This window comes from Protopterus annectens, chromosome 9.part0 (assembly GCF_019279795.1).
Source record: "Protopterus annectens isolate FY-2018-M chromosome 9.part0, PAN1.0, whole genome shotgun sequence".
NCBI lineage: Eukaryota > Metazoa > Chordata > Ceratodontiformes > Protopteridae > Protopterus > Protopterus annectens.
The window spans coordinates 1,300,752,545-1,300,773,374 of NC_056743.1; the positions used below are offsets into that span (position 1 = coordinate 1,300,752,545).

Genomic DNA, 20,830 nt, shown 5'->3' on the forward strand with positions numbered 1-20,830 from the left:
TTTATCATATGGTTTACATTAATGGAGCTGTTTTGGAAGGAGTGTGCATTTTGCTTTTTGTCATTGGCCCTCCAACTGACTCTTTTTTTTGGCAGTTATGTAGAGTGTTGGACTTATTTAATTGTGTGACCATTTATTAAAAGAAGATCTAGTATTTCCCTTACTCACCAGTTTCCGTAATGTACTACTGTTGGGTCTACAGAGTCCTAAGGGCTTCATGGTAAAATAGATAACTACTTGGCATTTTTATTTATATTTTTAAGAGAGAGAGTAGCGGGTCATTTTTATTCCATTTGTATGGGGGGGGGGGGGTGCAGCCTTCCTTAACCCCCCCCCCAATTTTTTTATTAAGATGGATAGTGCAGGGTTAATGGGGCAACAGCCTCCACTGAAATGGAATTAACAAAAAAACTCAGGAGAATCTGTCAAAATGTTGCAGTGACACAGTTCCCCCTGGTTGTGAAGCACAGCATGCTTACTATACATGTCATAGCTATTGTTATCTACATAATGTAGTGGAATATGATTGGCTGAGCTGCTTACTGTGTGTTTGGCATCCATGTCAGAAATGTATAATATACAGGCTTGTGATCGCTGAGACAATTGTAATTCTTTGTGGTGCTTGGAGCTTTATCTGCTGCATGTGCTATTAGTTACAGTGGAAAAAAATCACTAAATGTTTTGTTGTCTTTCAAAACTGTAAAACAGTTAGTGTTACACTGCCTAACAAGCATCCACTGTCAGTTTGCACCTAAATTTAATGCCTCTCTGCTGTGCAGATTTTCACAGAACGTCCAGATTATTGTTTCATATTTTGGGTCTGTTCCTCATAAAATCTGTGTTTTTCAGAGAAACCACTTAGGATTGAAGTCACTAGATAATGACATATATTTAAATTTCAGAGTTTGTAGTCTTTACATTAGGCAGGTGAACACATCTTGTTATTCTAGCAACTAAGATTTTTTTACTTGGAAGTTAGAGACACATTAAGGGTATGGACAACAGGCAGAAACAAATCTTTTGCTCTGCCAATATCGTTTGCTAATCAGTACAGGCAGATTTTAATGCTGGGCAATAGACCTAACCTGAATAGCATAAGCAGGGGAAGCTTAACATTTGTTAAGGTCAGGTCACGCACCACTCTGGCACTTAACTGGTTTGAGTTTTTTCCAAATATTGGAGAGTAATCACCACACTTCATGCACTACAACATTATTATTGCTTTTGGACTCTACTACTGTGCTTCAGGAGTGTCATTAAGTCGCTCAACACATTAAAAATAGTGACCCACCAATACTGATGGATTAACTGCACATCAGCAAGTCAAATGGCATCATTAATACTTTGGTATAGGGATCTCAACTTCTTCGGCAACATTAACAGAACGGTTTGGAGGGACAAGTATATCTTGCAGAGGATACTACTGCTCTGGAAAAAGTCCTCATCCACACAGAACAAAATTCATCAAGCGCGACTTGGATTTGTGGATGGGAAACAGAAAATTTACCCCAGGACTGTCTCCTGTACTACTAACGGACAGAGGCAGCTCCTAAATGCTTTATTCCCTGCATGTGTCCTTGCAGATTAGCTGTGGTATGATCCCAGTTATTCTCATTAGGGAAACTATATAATTATCGACCATGGGATGGGTAATGATAGTCTCTAACCAAATGGAATAGGTTTATTTGAACATAAAGTGGGAAATTGGCGAGTCTTAAAATGGCCCTCAGTGGCAGCAAGCTTAGTACTTTCCTTTGAATATATAAATAGCAGACTGCTAATAAACAAAGAGGTGGGTGACCATTTTGTTGTGTTACATAATTTCAAAAGCTGTTCAGTTACTTATGTCTGTAATATTTAATAATGCATTAAAGTGAGCGCATTAATAGCGGTGTGTACAGTTCTTTGGCTCACAGTATTTATTCTGCACTTTATCAGCTCGAGAGTTTGGGATTGTATCTCCCCTTTGCAAACACATCCACATATGCCCATATCACATCACATTGACAGACTGATGACCCTGAGGACTAAACTTTCCCTTTTGTAAATATTTTTTATTGAAGTTATATGAAAAAGATACACATTGAAATTTAAACGGGTACATGTAGTAATTGTGTAATAAATATTATACAAAAATGCAACAACCCCGTTGAACATTTGTACCGTCATGTGTTACAGGACAGAAATTACCTTGACAAAATTGCTGCATAAGTTAGTATGTCGTTTGAAGTGTTTTATATATTTGTTTGATATTTTAAGATATTTCAGAATGTGTTACAGTTATACCATTCCTATTAACTTGTCATTTCATTTGACCCAGTTCTTCACCACATTTGTTGAGAGAGGCGAGAACCATAGATATATTAAAATGTGGTGATGTGCTGTCTTGCAGTTTGAAATTCATTGAGTCCGAGTGCAGAATACCCAGACTAATGAACTCAATGAGGAGTACATCCAAGGTAGCCCTCTTTGGAGCAGTCCCAATGTATATGCTTAATGTCATCCACTTAAGGACTGCGTATCTCGCAGTATGGTGAGACTAGTATCCCAAATTGAGCCATTTTCACTGGCAAGTAAAAGCCCCTCTTATTGATTATAAATTGTGCACTGTAATTGTAATTTTTTTTAGTTAAGAAATATGCCCAGCCAATTTGTAACCTTTTCTCTTGGAATAAGTTTCCTGTAGTTTTGATATTTATATACAAGGTAGTTACCAGTTGAATTAATTGTTATTTTAGATTGTAGAGAAACATTTCCTGTTTATTTGGAGATCTGCATTATTAATTTGGATATAGATATTTTGCTCTGATTTATCATTAATCTATTTCTCTTAGGTCCTCCCAGTATTTCAGGCTGTTAAGGAATGCTGAAATGTTTGTCATGTTTCTTCTAGTTAGAAACTAGAGACTGTGCAGAAGTGGCATAAACCTTGAAATTCAAGTGCGACGATTCTGAGGTGAAATGGGATGTAGCCATTGTAGATGAAGAAACTGTTCATTTTACTATATTGTAAGTAAAATTTGGGGGTTCAGATTACAGTTTTAGAGTTAGGTTTAGAGATGGCGTGTTAGATTGGGATTAGGGGATACAGTTTGAGATAAAATGAGAGGTAAGCATTGAAGGTAAAGAAGTGATTCACTTTGCCATACTGTTTTGAAGTGAAGTTTTTGAGTTCGGGTTCCACTTCTAGGGTTTAATTTTTAGGATTAGGTACTGAGGTTTTGTATTAGTGTTATAATCTTATTGTTACAATTGCATATGAGTTTGTACTTTTAAATGGAATTGGGTTTTGACAGCGATCTGGTGTAACTCTGGTTTGCATTCCTGACGATAAGAAACATAAACATGTTATACTTCATAATGCCAGTGTCTTCAAGTAAGAGTTGGGAGAAGAAAATCCATGTTATGGATACTAGAGGATAAACATAATCGTACAGAGTGCAAGTTATTAGACAACACAAATATCTCTTACAGTGACATCAAGTATCTAGAAATTATGTACACCCCACTTATGTTGTCCTTATAGAAACCAATTATGTACACCCCACTTATGTTGTCCTTATAGAAACCAGCCTAAATAGATATGAGAAAAAATAACTATGTTGGAATATTAAAACCAGCAATTAAAACCTGTTTACTTGTGGAATAAATTAATATGTAGCATTTCTTTCATTACTAGATCAAAAAGATAGCTATGTGTTTTTAGTTTCCTTTGCTGATGGTGACGCCAGTATGATTAACTTCTGCTGAAAAGGTCATCAGGGATGTATGTAGGTTGTCTACAGCCGCATGCTAAATATTGAGCAAGAGAGTGGAGGAAAGAGCCTGCTTATCTATAAATTATGCTGTGATGTGGAATGAGGGATGACTTTTCAGTTTTAATGTTGTGTCTTGCACTGACTACAGGGCCGAACAATAACCTAATCCATTTCTCTTGCAAGCTGGGAAAAGTACAGTTGTGCGAGTGCTCTTTCCGCTCTTACCATAATAGTAGATGTTTGAGTAGATCACTTCCGCAGTAGCCTGAGCTATATGGAATGTCCTGCAGAGGATCCCCTCCCCTCATCTTGCCTCCAAAAGCTTTTTGTGGTGCTTCCTATGCCCTGTAGCTGCCACCTGCATTAGAACATCGGAAATAAAACATGGCTGTGGCACCAGATTTTAGAGCTTTCTTGCTCCAATAAATAAAAAAGAAATCATGAGTTTTCAGAAGTCTATATCATGTAAAGAAAGTAAAGAATACACTTTGTCAAAAACAATGCAAATCTAGGGGCTTGGCAGGTGGGAGCAGCTACTACTACAACAGTGATCTACTTGAACATCTTTGAGATATCAGCAATAAAAATGCACTTTAATTGTAAAAATTGAGCGTTTTCGTCCCTCCACACTGGGGACTTCATCAGAATATTAAAAACTTTCCATCCAGTCCTTTAAATAGCACAGTAATTGGTTGAATACTGACTAGTAACACACTGATGTAAATCTTGTTGCTTAGTTACAATAGTCGTCCTCCAAATACCATAAACCAAGAGTTCGTTCCACAAAAACAGCTCACAATTCCACAAGTTGAATACTATTTATTGGACAAATAGACAAAAACAGACTTAGCGCTTTCGTCTCCACACTGGAGACCTCATCAGAATCCTGATATCCTTATATTGGTTGGTCTACTTGAACATCTACTGTTGTAAAAGTGCTTGTACAACTGTACTGTGTTAGTAGTTAGATTACTGCTGCAGTAGCCTAAACTATATGGTATAACTAGCAAAGCTTAGAGAGCATGAGGGGAGAAAGGTGGTTCAGAATGTAGGAGCATTTGAAGAACAGCCTCAGCAAGACCTGCCCTGGATCTAAAGCAGGAGTCCGGTTTGTAATGTTTGGAAAAGGTGTGAACCATTGATCAAGTGGCTGCACGTAGTATACTTCTAGAATCTACTCTCTTCCAAAAGTGAGCCCTGACTCTGCCTGAAGTGGTTGTCAGTGGTGGGAATAAGAAAATGTATTAGCTGGGAACAGTCGTGGTGGTGGTGCTGCGGTAGCGTTGTCGCCTCACAGTATGACGCTGTCCGGTTCGATTCTCAGCTAGAGCGTCTTCTGTGTGGAGATATGCGTGAATGGGCGTACCTTCATTGAAGGTTGTGCGTCAGGGAGTTGGATAAAATTTAAAGTGGAGTTTAAAAACTGGGTGGAAATAAGAGAGGTGGTTAAGAAGTAACGAGAATTATTTAGAGGGAATGAGAAATGTTAAAGTATTGCAGAATAGGGGACTCTCACAGAACTAGAAGGGGGGGCAGTTTCAGAATGCTAAGCAGAAACTAAAGGATTACCTCAGTAATATGCATGAGTTTAGAAAGATTGCTGTTAAGCAACTGTTTTTTGATGATAATGCCAGAGTACAAAAACTTTTAATACAAGAACTTTGGCAACAGAAAGTAGAAAGGGTCATCTCCAAGCTTAAGGAGCGTATAACAAGGGAGATAAGAGGTCCTGTAGAGGTACTAGAAATATCTTGGAAATTTTATGAAAATCTATATAAAGCAGAGAAACCAAGAAAAGGTAAAAATGGAAATGTTTATGGAAGAATTAAATATGCTAGATGAGGCTCAATTAGTAGCAGTTAGGATAGGAGGAGAGAAGATAAAAATGGTGATGTATAACCAATTTACAGTAAAGTCCCCAGGAAAAAATGGCATTGCTGTGGTAGTTTGGAAACTAGGAAGAGAAAAAACTGATAAAGATGTGCATGGCTTTGTTTAACAGTATTTTAAGAGGAGGAGAAGCTCCAACATTCTGGAAAAAAACAGTGGTGGCTGTAGTACTTGGAGAGTAAAGACTCCTCAGATCCAGCTTTATACAGGCCAATTTCAATCCTAAACCATGATTATAAAGTGTTTGTCTATAATAGCTAAAGGAATGGCAGAGGTGACGCCAAAATTGATAGATATGGATCATTGTGTTTTTGTGGAGGGGGAGGCAAAAATTTAACAGCATTAAGAGAACATTGATTATCCAGAGGGAAGCTGAATGTAAGAAAATACCACTATTGTTGGTGGGTCTTGATGCAGAGAAAGCTGGGAGTTTATGAGCAGGGCAGTGGAAGTCTTTGCATTCCCTGATAAAAGGTTAATTAGGAGGATATATTAGGGATTGGAGGCAAAAATGATAGTGGGTGGGTTCCTCTCTGATAATTTCTGTTTGAACAGAGGAACCAGGCAGGGGTGTCCTCTTTCCTCTTTATTTGCAGTATATTTAGAATCATTGGCAAAGAAAATAAGAGACTCATGAATGGCAATCAAGAAAAGCGGAATCTGTTTGCAGATTGTATTATTTTATACTTGATAAAACCACAAAAAGGACATTTCAGTATTGTGGAACACTGTCTGGCAGTTTGATATCTTTTTGGGATGCAAAATTAATGAAAGAAAAACAAAAGCAATAGCTGTAAATTATGTACCCACACACACACACACACACACACACACACACACTGGTTTAGCTATATCCATATTTATGGGAGCATGATAAAATGAAGTACTTAGTATGGATTAAAAAGGCTTCTGGTGTGGAAGGATATGTGGGAAAACATTAAAGATAATACAAAAACTGAGAAATTTTAAGCTCCGTTATATGGATATGAAGATACAGTCAGCTAAATGTTTGTAGTTCCCAGGTCGGGTATGTTTTTAGAGAAGTTGTTGATGGCAGTTAATAAAGAGATGAAGGATTTTATCTGGGAGGGAAAGATGGCAAGATTCAAGTGGGATAAACTGATTCTTACAGTTGAACAAGGTGGTTTTGGATTATCATATCTGAAGGGGTATTTCAGAGCTACACAGTTAAGGTCCCTATACATAGCACAAGCAGAAACATATAATTCAAAATGGAAAGGGGTGATTATGAAGTGGGGGAAGCTCAAGAAACAAGGAGAGACTGGGATTTTTGGATGCAGATCCTTAAGAACAGCCATGCAGAATAATATATTTATAAAGTAGAAGAAAGTATTATAAGAACTAAGCCAACATGGGAATGGAGAAAGGAGATTCTGCCAATAGGGATGACTGCAATTATGGATACAGACAGTAGGCTAGAGGGGGCTGGAATTTATTGAAGAAAACTGGCAAAATAACACCAGTATTGGAAGCAAACCATTACAGAGGGGAATGTAATATAATGGGAAGAGGCCAAGAATTTATTTGGACTGCATGCTAGAGATTGGCTTCCTTATCAAGGATTGATAGAGTAAAGGCAAAGAGAAAGAAATAAGGGAATCCTAAGTGAAAGACCAACACTGGTAGAGCTTTTAGGAAAATCTAAAACAGAAGCTGCTGTTAAAAAAAGGAATAATTAGCAGCACGTACAAAATATTGCATTATAACTAAGAATCAATCAAAGGAGGTTAGACAGGAATCAAAGAGAGACTGGATAAGCAGTTCACAAAGAAACTATAGGGGATATATGTATACCTCTCAAATATACCTCTCAAATATGCAACAAAATCTAAAAAATTTACTTGGAAGTGTTTTACATAGGTATTTTTATACCCATGTATTCCCCAAAGAATTTTTCTTCATTTAAACAGCAGATGTTTGAGGTAATATGGGGAAGAAAAAGGTAACTGGGAACATATTTTCTAAGAGTGTAATGAGTTGGCAGACTTTAAAGATTCCATGCAGACTGCTCTGTCAGAGATACTGAGTGAGCGAGCAAGTTTGTGTAACTAAGGAAATCATTTTTTGAGCTATGATGCTGAATCAGAATTGCCTAGACATAGGCCTTGCGGAGTCTTTATGGTGACTGCAAAAAAAGCAGTTACTAGAAAATGGAAATCAAAGTTTGAAACAACTTCACTAGAAGTAGTGAATATTGTAATGGAGATAAAACAACCGGAATTGGTATCCTTAGAAGATTAGTAAATTACATCTGAATTGTGAGAATATGTGCAAAAGAGGAACAAGGTTTAAAAGAAAACAGGATTTAAATGAGCTGTCTAATGCTTGAGTGGCAATTACTGTATAGATTATAATCAATGCTTGCAACTAAAATGATGTCAATATGGTTTGTTTTCATTTATATAAATGTATAATTCTGTCCGTCGTATGTGATTTAAGTTTGAGAGAGAGTTTTCTGACAGTGAAGGCAGCCACTTACTCTAGAAAATTTAAGATCTATTCATGGAAGTGCCTGTATAAATATTTTTACACGCATGATAAAATACACAAAATGTTCCCTGGAGCAAGTGAGAACTGGTAATGAAATGGAAACTGTAAAGGGGACTTGGGAGTACACATTTTTGGAATTGCATTTTATTAGCTAGATATAAGAGATTTAACTATCCTTTATCAAGAGGTAATGGGGAAAAGAACAACGACTTAACAAAATAGATTTCGACCTAAACTGGGCAGGAAAGAGGAAATTGAATGGGCATGTCAGGGCATTAGCAAGCCTATCACTAATGGTAGCAAAAAAGCAAATAGCCAGGAAGTGGAGAACGTCTCTGAAGCCAGTAATGGAAGGGACAATAATGATGATCTAGGAATATGAAAAACTAAAAAGGACTAGACTGAAAAATAAACCGAGTAAACTAAAGTGGGTGGATGGGACTGCTGGAATGTTACAATGATGACCCATCAGAAGTATAGGAATACTCAGAATGGTCATAAAACAGTAAGTGATAGAACTAGTTTTTATAGGGAAAAAACATGTAAATACAAGCAGATGATGGTGATGAATGGCATGAGTTATCTAACATAAAAAGAGTCAATGGAATGTAAACAGCAAGTGATAGAACTAGTTTTTATTGGAAAAAAACATATAAATACAAGCAGATGATGGTAATGAATGGCATGAGTTATCTAACATAAGAGTCAATGGAATGTAAACCTATTACTGGGTTGATTATCTTATTTAAAACATAGAAATATATTAATATACTCAGGTAAGAAAAACACTTGAGTTGCCTAAGAATATCTAATGTGTGGAGACCCCTTTCACCCTTGGTAGTAGGCTTAAGAAAGATCTCCAGTAGATTAATGGCTTGTTTCAGAGTAAACTGACAACACTGCTACTACTTTAGGTATAAAGGAGGGGTTAGTTCTCAAGGAAACCATATGCCTGCGCAAAATGAGATTGCGATGGGTGACCATTAAGGCTTGTAACTTGGATGCATGTGTAGCGGAAGTTGATGCAATTTCCAGTATAAGAACTTCAGGTCTGACACCTGTGCTTTTTCAAAAGGGGAATCCAAGCACAGACTATCAGAAATGACGAACTGGTGAAGCTTAGTGGAAGAATAGTAAGGCTACCAGATAATGATTCACACAGTTGGTGAAGAACTATAGGCATCTGGGCCAGTCATGGGTCCTGATTCTTAGAGTGGCCCCAAATAGAAAATCTCTTCCGCTTTCCCAAATACAATTTCCTAGTAGCAAGTTTGTTAGCCTCCTGTAACTCCTGTGGCATAATGATGGACAAAGGTGCCTGCAAGGAAGTCTGTCATTTAGGCAGTAAGAAGTTGAGGGTAGGGGGTATATCATACATCCCCCATCTTTTGAGGAAGCTTGGGGAAATTGTTCCTGGCCAATCAACCAAAAGGGAGACCATACGTGCCCAGAACAAAAGGGGGTCAACGCTATAATCTGTGGAGAGCCAGTTTGAATCCTTAGCAGGACACTGGTTATGAGATGAAAGGGGAGAAAGGCATAGGAGAAGAGGAACATTCCTAACTAGGAGCATGGAATTGCATCTGTCTTTCAGGCCTAACTGCACGGTTTCTTGGAACACAATGGCTTCAACTGCCTCCTTTGGCTGGAGGCAAACTGATCTATTTGTGGAGCTCCCCACAACCCCAAAAAGGACCAATTCCTGTAGCTAACCATCCTTTCATGAGGGTCTGTTCTGGTTCTCTTCATCTTGTCTGCCATAATAATCTGCTCTGATGGAATGTAAGGTGCTGAATTGTTAAATCCCAGACTGCCATAACTTGTTTGGAGAGTGGGTAGGATCTGATCCCTCCTTGTTTATGTACCATATCACCGTGGTATTGTTTGTGATGATTAACAAAGGACCTGGAGTCCTGAGATTATTTAAGAATTGCGTGTGTGCAGAATGCCAGCATTTCCTTGATATTTGTGTTTTCAATCTGCCGTATCTGTTCTAAAGGCCTTGAACCTTTATTCCATTGGACGCCGTCCTCCCAAACAAAGTCTGAAGCATCGATAGCATTAATTGTAATTGACTGAGTAGTAGACTGTGAAGAAGAAGAAAGACCTGGGCTGAGGTTCCTCAGAGGCACCTACAAACGTTTTTGATGAATCTCGGTATAGTAATCTGAAAGGACAGGGGATACTGGTGTTGGGGTCAGAGAGTTTTGATGAGCCACTGGATTCACCTCAGTCTCACCAGAGGAATCATGAGAATAGTAGAGGCTATGTATCCCAGAATTCCAAGCTAATCCCTGGCAGATGCCAGAGATAGCTTGGAGAATTCCTGAAATTGCTTCAAATAAGAGAACACCTACTCCTGGGGAAGAAAAGTCCTCATAAGGCTGTATCCAGAAGATAGCTCAAAATTTTGATTCTGTAAAGGGGAGATGGGAAGAGAAGATTTCTTCTCATCAGAAATCAGGTTCATTACCCACTTGAGGGATTTTTGATAAGTCTTGAAGGACACTGCCAGTATCAAGTAGTCATGTAGATACAGAAAAATGTAAATGCCCCACAGCCTGCAATGGGGTATTACTGGGGCAAGGCACTTTGTAAACATCCTGTGGACAGTAGAGGGCCCGAAGGGCAAAACACAAAATTGAACATGTGATCTAGCCACAGGAAAAAAAACAAAAATTGTCAAACTTTTGTGGATTGGAATGTGATAAGTATTCTTTAAATCTAAAGTTACAAGGAAGCTACCTGATGAAATGAGAGGCAGTACCTACTGAAGGGGGAGAGCATTATGGATTTTGGTACTTTGAAAGCTCATAAAGGAAAGATCTAGAATATGGCTGTAGGAACCTCCTGGCATCATCACCAGAAACATTCTTGAACAAAAACCTCGACTTCTTTCAAGTGGGGGCATATTCATTGACACTGTGAATCCAACGTTTGATTGAGAATAGTAAGGAAGATGAAATAGTAATGGAGAGAGGGTGAGCTGGAATTCCCTGAAAAAAAGGAAGAGACTCCCACTACCAATGGTAACCTTAGCAAATGATGCTTGGTATGCAGGAATTTAATGTTATACATTGCTAAAGAAGATAGTGAATGTCCGGAATTTGGGACAGCATCACAGGATTGCCCATGTGGGAAGGAACAAGGGTAATGGAGACATAGTCTGTCTATTTTTTTGAAGTTGACATTGGGCCCATGAAGTAGGGTCATTATTTCTGGATCTACCTTGCCATTGCTTCCTGTAAACTTGCTTTGTGGCAGTTTTTTGGCTGGACCTAGACTGTGATCTGAACAAGGCACTTGTAGTAGGAGAAAGAAGGGCTGGAAAATCTGGTAACCCCTTGGATTCATTTTCAGCATTCATTAAATCAGTAATGTATTGACCTTAGTCTTACCATATTTCTGCTTAGTTTCTTGCCATACTACATGAACAATTCCATGTATGTATTGTATTTCTAGCCATTCTATATATTCCTTTATTGCATGTTATGTAATTACTTCAGAAGTATGTTTACTTAAAATGTGATCTGTGTTTATCTTTGTTTACTTAAACTTTTTTGGGGAGCTTTTGTCCTCGAGTCTCTGCTGAAAAAAGGTTTCTAAGAACCCAGACAGACTAACCCGGTTAACAAATGTAAAAATAAATAAGATACGTTTTAGAATCTCTGTGGAGGAAGGGCCAAACATTGCATTTTTATCCAAAAGGGCATTAAGAATTTCGACCTAATAAGAGTAAAGAAATGTTTGAGAATGTAACCAGGTGTTAACTTCTTAGGACAGAGCCCATAGCAACCATCCTAGATATGGCGTCCGCTGCATCATATGAACATTTATGCATTGTCACCTGAGAAACAGAACACAGATGTTCAGACAGAGGCCTTAACCTCTGAGGCAGGAAGGCCAGCACTAATGCAACTAATTTCTGCTTTTCTTGAATATAGGTTTGGAGAATCCTAAACAAATGAATGTGACATTTTCAAAGGTTACGGTGGAAGAAGCCTAAATCTGACCACCGGTGTTCTATCCAGTCTGTTAGAGGGCACTGGATTAGCAACTGTGATGAGTTTTAAAAGTGGATTTGGGCAAGATGACCACTGCTAGATCTGCTCTAGGATTAGTAAAATGATATCTGTGACTTTGAAACCTTATATAATCTATTGTGCTTTCTATCATGCTTCCTGGGAAGAGAAGACTGTGTCAGGCAAAATTCAAGCTGCCAAAGTACATCCTCTAGGGCAGGTAAAGCAAGAAGAATAGTAGCTGGCAGATGAAGGGTTTCTTGCAGTAAGTCACACTATCGCATCTAAGAGTCTGAAATATCTGTTTTGTTCTCAGTAAAACAAGTCTATCATTTTGGTGAAAGTATCCAAAGAAGGTAACACTCCTACAGGTGACTCCAAGGAATGGTTTCAATGTCAGAATCTCCTTGGGCATGGGAAGAAGCCCAGGATGGCCAAATTCTTTTGTAAATACTGATCCTTTGATCAGTATCGGAAAGGGGAACCAATTTCTTTTGTTTTACAGGAGGGGGCAAATCTGTGCCAAAAATTGAAATGCCGAAAATAAACTCTTAGCCATGTATAATCAGTCCTCTCTAGAAATAGTGGGGTAGAATGATGCTTCATGTTATATTTCCTTTTTTCTAGGAGACCTTACAACAAGATATGGCCACATGAGCAGTCCCTACCACAGGAAAAATGTATTTCAGCAGAGTGTAAGAGGAGTGTCTGCATGTTCCAGCTTGAGTGTGTTCACCTTGTCCTAACAAGGGTAACTGAACAGCTGCAGAGGGTTGAAAGCCACCTTGTCCTTAGTGGCATCCCTAGAAGTAGCACCAGAGGGGCCAAGAAATGAATATGAATGGTCCGAAGAACACCTCATGGCCACAGCAGAGTCATTTAGCAGTGACTGAGGCACAGAAGATTCCTTAGTAACATGTCTTGCCCTGTGTACCAGAGAGGCTCGTAGGTTAGTACTAGACTAACTGCCCTTGTGTGCCATTTTAAATTTAGCCAATTTCCCATTTAAGAATCAAACAGTGCACCTTTTATATGTAAGGTGTACACTTTAACCATTATGCCAACCTCCAACCCCCTTATAAGGCATGAAACGATTTACTTGGGACCATGTTCTTTTTAAAGCCAGAAGAGGAGTCCCTAAAAGTGAGGAAGCCTTGGAAGGAAATCACACAACATTGGAAGAGCAAGTAGCACAAGCCCCTAACAAAAAGGCAGAAGTGCCAGCCAGTTCTTAGGGGAGAATAGATTAAGCAAGAGAGAAAACACAACTGAAAACATAGTGGGAGCATGCCAGTTTGTCGTTTCAGTGAATGTAAAGAAACTGAAAAAACTTTTGTTGAAAGTGGAGATTGCCTTTTTCTCCAATGTCGTGCACCCTTGCATTTGATATATATAATTCTGGGGAGTTCAGTGAGCCCCCTGCAAAAAAAGAAAAAAAAATATATATAGTGGACTGAACATGGACCTCAAACATGCTGAAACACACTGTACACTATGGTGATGATAAAGTTCTAACGTTTGGCACTGTAGCTGCCCTTTATTTTCTACTTTCTGATGCAGGCAGTGGCTACACATGGAAAGTGCTCTAAAAAGCTTTTGGAGGTAGGCTTATTCTTGGCAAGATATCCCATATTGCACACGTTACTGCACTAGTGATCTAATGAAGAACGTTTTAGGTTTATTTGTATGTAGTAGTTTGGGAACTAATAGTTGTAATGCAGCAGGTTAAAGTGGTGCTGTGAATGAAGTGGCCCATTTTAAGTGGCCTGGGTTTGACTTGTTTAACATAGCTTTTTTTTTTTTTTTTTTTTTTTTTTTTTTTGCATGTACACAGAGATCGTCTGTTGAAAGTGTACTTGGGTGCTGTACACATACTACAGGCTGATTTTTAGTGGGCAAACTTCTTTCCACCACATACAGTACAAGCACACGAGTGCCTTTTGTCCCAAGTAAAATTTTAATGGTTGTCTTTATTAAGCAATAGGAATATCACAGATTTTAACCAGAAATATAGGATGTCTTTCATTAGTGTTGAGGGTTCATTTAATTTTCTTCTCCGTTACACAGAAACTGCTCGTGATGATTAATGCTTCACCTTGGATAACGGCCATCACATCTTTTACTGATACTGCCGTAAGATATACTAAGGATGGTGCCATAATCCTTCATAGACCCCCCCCCTTTCCTTTACTATTGGGACTAGTAGTGGGTATTTCTCCAGAGTTGGCTGACTTTTTCACAAATTTTTGTCTTGTGTAAACTTTTCTGGACGAACAGTTTGGAAATGTTTTCCTAATGTGTCATTCTCAATACCACTAACACCAAGTTTAATGCATGTGTTTTTTGTATGTGTGTTTCTGTTGCCCATTTGACTGTAATGTGACAGTTATTGTTGTGAAATAATTCCTGCTTTAAAACTTCAGCTTGGCCAGCTAAAAACTTGGTTATATTCAACTGGACGTATAAGAGAATTTAAGTACCTTTTTCTGCACTTTTTTTTTTAAAATACAGTATTTAAATTGATTTAAACTGTGTATGAAGGAGTGTTGAAGGAATTTTTATCTGAAGTTATTCTGCTCTTCAGTTATTCCCACCCACCCGGTTTTTGTTTTGGTGTTAATCTTAGTGGCATTGAAACTGCCCGCCCCTCAGCCTGCCTCTGGGCCCATCTCATTTGCTCACTCAACTGAGTGCAGTGAGATCATATTCTGATTTCAGGCATTCCTACTGTGTACAAAGAGAGCATCTGGGAAATAGAAAAAAAAAAAAAAAATTAAGCTTATTTCCTGCCTTTCTTGTTAAGTGGTACAGACTATTTGTAGGCTTCTGAGCCCCCAAGCCCTTCTGTGTTTGAGGGAAGCCTTCTAGCTTGCTTATTTCTTATAACTAGCGAGTTTTCTAGTTTCAGCACTCAAATCTGTTTCTTTGATCTCAGCACTTGTTCAGAGAAAAAAAAAAAAAAAATTTCATCTGCTTTTACTGTACTTGTGTTTTTACCTACTTCTTTTTACTTTTGCATCATCATAAAATACTCAATTGTATTTATTACTGCTTGGTGTAACTCATTCTAAGCCTTTTGGTTTAAACACTTGGGCTTCGGACCAGTTAGTTGTTTTGCACTGAGAGGGTTTGTGGTCTGCACTGTTGTGGCAGAACAGGTAACTTACATCCTTCTAGGTTGAGAACTGCTGATTGAGGGCTCAGTGTCTGTTATTCTAAAAGTGTATTAATTCTGGTTTAAGCACTTGGGCTTTCAAGCCAGTTATTTTACATTAAGAGGGTTCGTGGTCTGCACTCTTGTGGGAGGAGAGGCTGGACTCTGCCCTTCTGAGCTGGGAATTTCTGGTTAAAGGCTTATAGTGCATGCATATCTGAACTGTTCCTTACTGAAGTTGGTGCCTTGTTTGCTGTGGCATAGACTGGATTCGGGCCTGCTGGATCTAGCTTTGTTTGTGTAACTTGAGCACTAATCCAGACATTCTCTAAAGTATTCAATGGTATTTATTACTGCTTGGTTGTAACTTGATTAAAGTGTAGCTATCATTCAAGTCTTTTGGATTAAGCACTTGGGCTTCAGAACAGTTGTTTTACATTAGGAAGGTTTGTGGCAAGCACTGTGGTGGCAGGACAGGTAGCTTTCATCCTTCTAAGTTGGGAACTGCTGATTGAGAGCCCAGTGTCCAAGTGTATTAGTTCTGGTTTAGGCACTTGGGCTTCAGGCCAGTTATTTTACATTAAGAAGGTTCGTGGTCTGCACTCTTGTGGGAGAAGAGGCTGGACTCTGCCCTTCTGAGCTGGGAATTTTCTGGTTAAAGGTTTATAGTGCCTGAATATTTGAACTGTATCTTACTGAAATTGGTTCACCTTGTTTGCTCTAGCATAGACTAGATCCAGGCCTACTGAATCTAGCTTTGTTTATATGCTTGTTGTTTGTTTGCTTGTTATTTCCTGGAAGCTAATTCCACCTAATACGCAACTTCTCAGCTTCTGTGGATCACTGGTGATATCTGCATTGCTTACTGTACTTATTTCCTTGTTTCACTTGAAAGAAAGTTACTGTTTGTCGTTTTGCATTTAGTTACTTGTAACACATTGCACTCAAGTTACCTGGCACTTGCTCACTAAAGCAATTATATAAGTCAGCACTAAAAATTAAAAGCACTACACCCTCACTCCCCACTGGCCCTTGTTTTCAATTAAGGATTTCCCAATATTATTCTAGCATGTCCAAAGGTCAGTTGTCAATCTCCTCTCCGGTCCAGCTGGTGAATCTGGGAATCTTGAGGCAATGTTATAACTGCCTCATGTACACAGACAACCCTCTCCTCCTCCCACATAACACAAATACTTGCGAGATGCAGCTATTTAGCCAAACTGGAGGCTGAGCTCTCTCAACTCAGGACTGGCAAGACCAGACAGGAGGAGAAGGCAACTACACACACCACAAAACCAGCCTCACATAATGCTACCACTCCACTGAATCAAACACATAAACACACAAAGACATACTCGGAGGCTCTGAGTAAAATTTACCTAAACAGCAGAGGCCTCCAAAGCAGACACCCAAACAACTGCTACCTCAAGACACCCCACAAGCAACACATAAACCACAAAAGCAGTGTGCAAAGCAGTCACAGCCCTTAAGGCCAAATACAACACCAAACATACTTGTCATAGGTGACTCCATAGTCAGACACACTGACGTCCCACTCACCAGGCTGAACAAGGAGAGGGTCACAGTAAGCTGCCTATCGGGCTAGAATCCGCCACATAACACAAGCACTCGGGTCACTCCATGGCAAGTACAAATATGACACAGCCATTGTCCATCCTGGTGTGAGTGACCTGAGACGTACCTCCCTGGACTACATGAAAAGAGACATAGAGGAGCTCTCTGATTATGTAGCCCAGGCAGGTATGACCCTAACCCTGAGCAGTATCCTTCCTTCACCAAGAATGATGCCACAATATAGAGACAAGATGATCAGCTTTAACAATTGGCTTAATGTCTGGTGTCATTCAAAGGGGATCCAGTGTCTGTCTGCCTGGGATGACATGCTTGACAAGCCACGCTGCTTCGCAAGGGACGGCTTGCACCTGTCACCCTGGGATTCGGATATTGGCTAAGGCTCTTGCCACCCCCATAGTGCCTTTTTAGGCAAGGCTCAAATTCTAAACCTACCACCCTAGAAAACAAAAATGGGAAGAAACTGAGGGTAATGCTGCTCAATGCCAGAAGTCTAAATCTCAAAATGCACGCACTCGAGGCCCTTCTCAGTATGGAGAACATCGATGTCTGTGCTGTAACTGAAACCTGGTTCAAGGCTCCTGAGAGCACCCCGGTACTATTAGGTTTTACCTCATATCATACGTTCCGGCCCCAAAACCCGGACCACACCACAAAAGGAGGGTGTATCCATATTCATAAAGGATACTCACACCTCCAGGTTGGTGGCAACGCATAAGCTCGGAAACCATCCAGGTGCAACTAACCATAGGCAAAACTGCTCTACAAATTGTAGCATGCTACAGGCCACCCTCTCAAACTCAGGAACCCCACACAGCCTTCCTGAAGACACTGGAGGGTATAAATGTATCTCCAAACACCATCATATTGGGTGACTTCAACTACCCGAATATAGACTGGGAACATTACTCAAGCCCTAACTTTCTAGCCCAACGGTTCCTGGAGTTCATAAATTCAAATGCCATGGAACAGCTAGTCACTGTTCCCACGAGAGGAGAAAATATACTAGATCTCATTGTCACAAACATGGGGACAAAATGCTCCACACGGAAGTATATCCCTCATTGGTGAGATCTGATCATAAACTAATCTCACTGGAAATCCACATCCCGCCCCACCCCAAGCAAAAAGACCATAGTGAAGAACTTCTCTAAAGCAAACTTCACACTACTCAAGACTGGTGTGGTATCCTTCAAGGCCCCTGAGCCAGAGGAAACCACAACCCAAGCTGCGGAAGCCCTTACAAATGCCTTCTATGAACACCTCCAGGACTGCATGGATCAGGCAATCCCAAATAAAACCAAGACTCTTTCCACAAAGGGCAAACGTCCAGTCTGGTGGACCCCAGCCATTAACAAACTTTACAATAAGAGGAGAAAGCTATTACATGATAGAACAAAATCCATAAAAGGGAAGTCACCCCTGATCATTATTAGTAAAAAAATACGAGCACTCATAAAATCAACTAAGGCCAATTTTGAGAGAAAAATTGCCATGGATTCAAAGGACAATCATAAGGCCTTTTTCAGCTATGTTAGGAACCTGGGTGGAAACTCCCAGATATGCTCAGAATTAGTCCAAAATGATACAAAAATCACTGAACCCACAGACATTGCCAACATACTGGCAGACAGGTTCAGTGCAAACTTCACCCCCCTCTCCCCCCCTAAAGGAGAGATAACTATGGTGTCCCCGGCTGTGTGCTACACGAGCTAAATGAGGAATTAAACCCGCACATAAGGCAGCTGTTTAATCTCAGCCTTACCACAGGATACGTGCCCAAGGAGTGGCGTACGGCAACTGTGGTCCCACTCCACAAAGGCGGTGCCTCTACGGACCCTGGTAATTACCGCCCCATAAGCTTAACAAGTCTAGTCTGCAAAGCTATGGAGAGGATCATAATGGAGCTCATAAACAAAGATATAGGGGACTTGCAGACATTGGACCCGACCCAGTTTGGCTTTGTCAAGGGAAGATCATGCCTTTTGAACTTGGTTGACTTCTTTGAAACAGTCACCAAGGCCATTGATGAGGCAAAGGCAGTCCATACAGCCTACCTTGACCTTGCAAAGGCTTTCGACACAATACCCCACTCGGGTATTGTAGAAAAACTTACCAGCTTAAATGTAAACCCATATGTCACAAGATGGGTTGCAAACTGGCTTAAGGACAGAACCCACAGGGTTAGAGTTGCTGGCGCTGTGTCAGACTCCAAGCCGGTCACAAATGGTGTCCCACAGGGCTCGGTCCTTGGCCCCTATTGTTTGGCATCTACTTCTCAGAAGTACAGGCCAACATGGGAGGACTTTGGCTGACAAAGTTTGCAGACGACTGCAAACTGGGCCATAGTGGAAAGTGCATCGGACACGGATATCCTTCAGAAGGGACTCACGGAAACAGATAGCTGGTGCCAGAGCCATGGCCTGAAGTTAAACGCCAAAAATGTATAGTCATACCCTTCGGGAAAAACAAGGTAACCCCAAGCTACCATATAGGTGGCAATCCACTAAGCACAGAAGAGGTTATCAGGGACCTGGGGACCCAGGTTGACAGTGGCCTTTCTTTTGACACTCACATTGCTAAAGTGGTTAGAAAGACCTTCTACATTGCCCACCTGATCATGAAGGGATTCACATCCAGATCTAGTGAGGTCATTGTTCCCCTGTACTCTTCACTTATCAGACCAATGATCGAGTACAATGCCCCATTCGGGATGCATCTCACCCGACATCTGCAGCAATTGGAGAGACCCCAAAAGTTCCTCACCAAAAGGATAAAGGGACTCCAAAATCTGTCATATGCTGCCAGATTGAAGAAACTCCAGCTCTATTCAGTCGCATACCGTCTGCTCAGAGGTGACATGTGCCTGACATACAAGGCCATGTCCAACCCGGAATTAATGGGCATGCTCCACCTCAAAAAATCCAAATCCACCAAAACCACTAGAGCAAGCGACTTAAACCTTAGCACGGATATAAATAGGACGTGCTGGAGGGATAGATTTATCACTCAGAGACTCCCTATGCTGTGGAATAAAATCCCGGTCCATGTGAGGCAGAGCACCTCGCTGACTCTGTTCAAGAGAAATCTAGACCTGTGGATGGGAGATCGTAGGTTTACCCCAGGAATCAACTCTGTGTCACTGCTGGACAGAGGCACAACAAACTAATGGGCACAGTATTTTTTCATATAAGGGGTGGCGTAAGCCACAATAATTTGGGCTAGGCTTATAAATGCCTTAGGGCAGATAGCCTAGTATGAACCTATGAACCTATGAACCTATAAGAATGGGCCTAGAAGTGGGCTGTAATAGGGTACTCCTCTGCAGCACCACATTACCTGCTGCCAGTATAATAATTGTCTAAGTTGCATTTGTTGTGTGCTCATGTCCCATGAATATATTTAATTTCAAGTCTGAAGTAATTGGATGCTGCTGTAGAGGTCCTCATTTTTTCACTACAGATGACATTCTATGACTTTATCAGACCAAATTATTTTTAATATTTGTAATTTGTTTAGCTTGGTCTATAACCTGTACTGTTACAATTGTTTCCCCTTTGAAAACTTGATTTATAAAACCCAGATTTGTTACTATCAGAATTGTCAATTGATTTATAACCAGCTTTATTACAGAATTTTGTGATTTTTGCTTTAAGTTGTTACTGAAAAGTGCTCTCTGGATAAGTTCACTAACTTTAGTTTGTCAAGTAAAATAATTTATGCAGAGTAACTAATGGGTTGGTTAATACTGTTGGTAGATTTTCCTTTCTTATTCGGATTACTGTAGCTGAAACGGGAATAGTTGCTCTTTTTGTTTTTTTAGGATATCTGTGCTCCTTTACAGATGGCTACTAAGTGTTCTTCTGTCTCATGTAACATCAGTTGTTTTACATTACTGATTC

General features: G+C 39.9%; 1 protein-coding gene across 1 annotated transcript in view; it reads left to right on the top strand.

Annotated features, from left to right (window-relative positions):
- Window positions 1-20,830, top strand: part of MRPS24 (mitochondrial ribosomal protein S24) — a 238,834-nt gene that overhangs the window by 9,083 nt on the left and 208,921 nt on the right. The window lies entirely within an intron of this gene.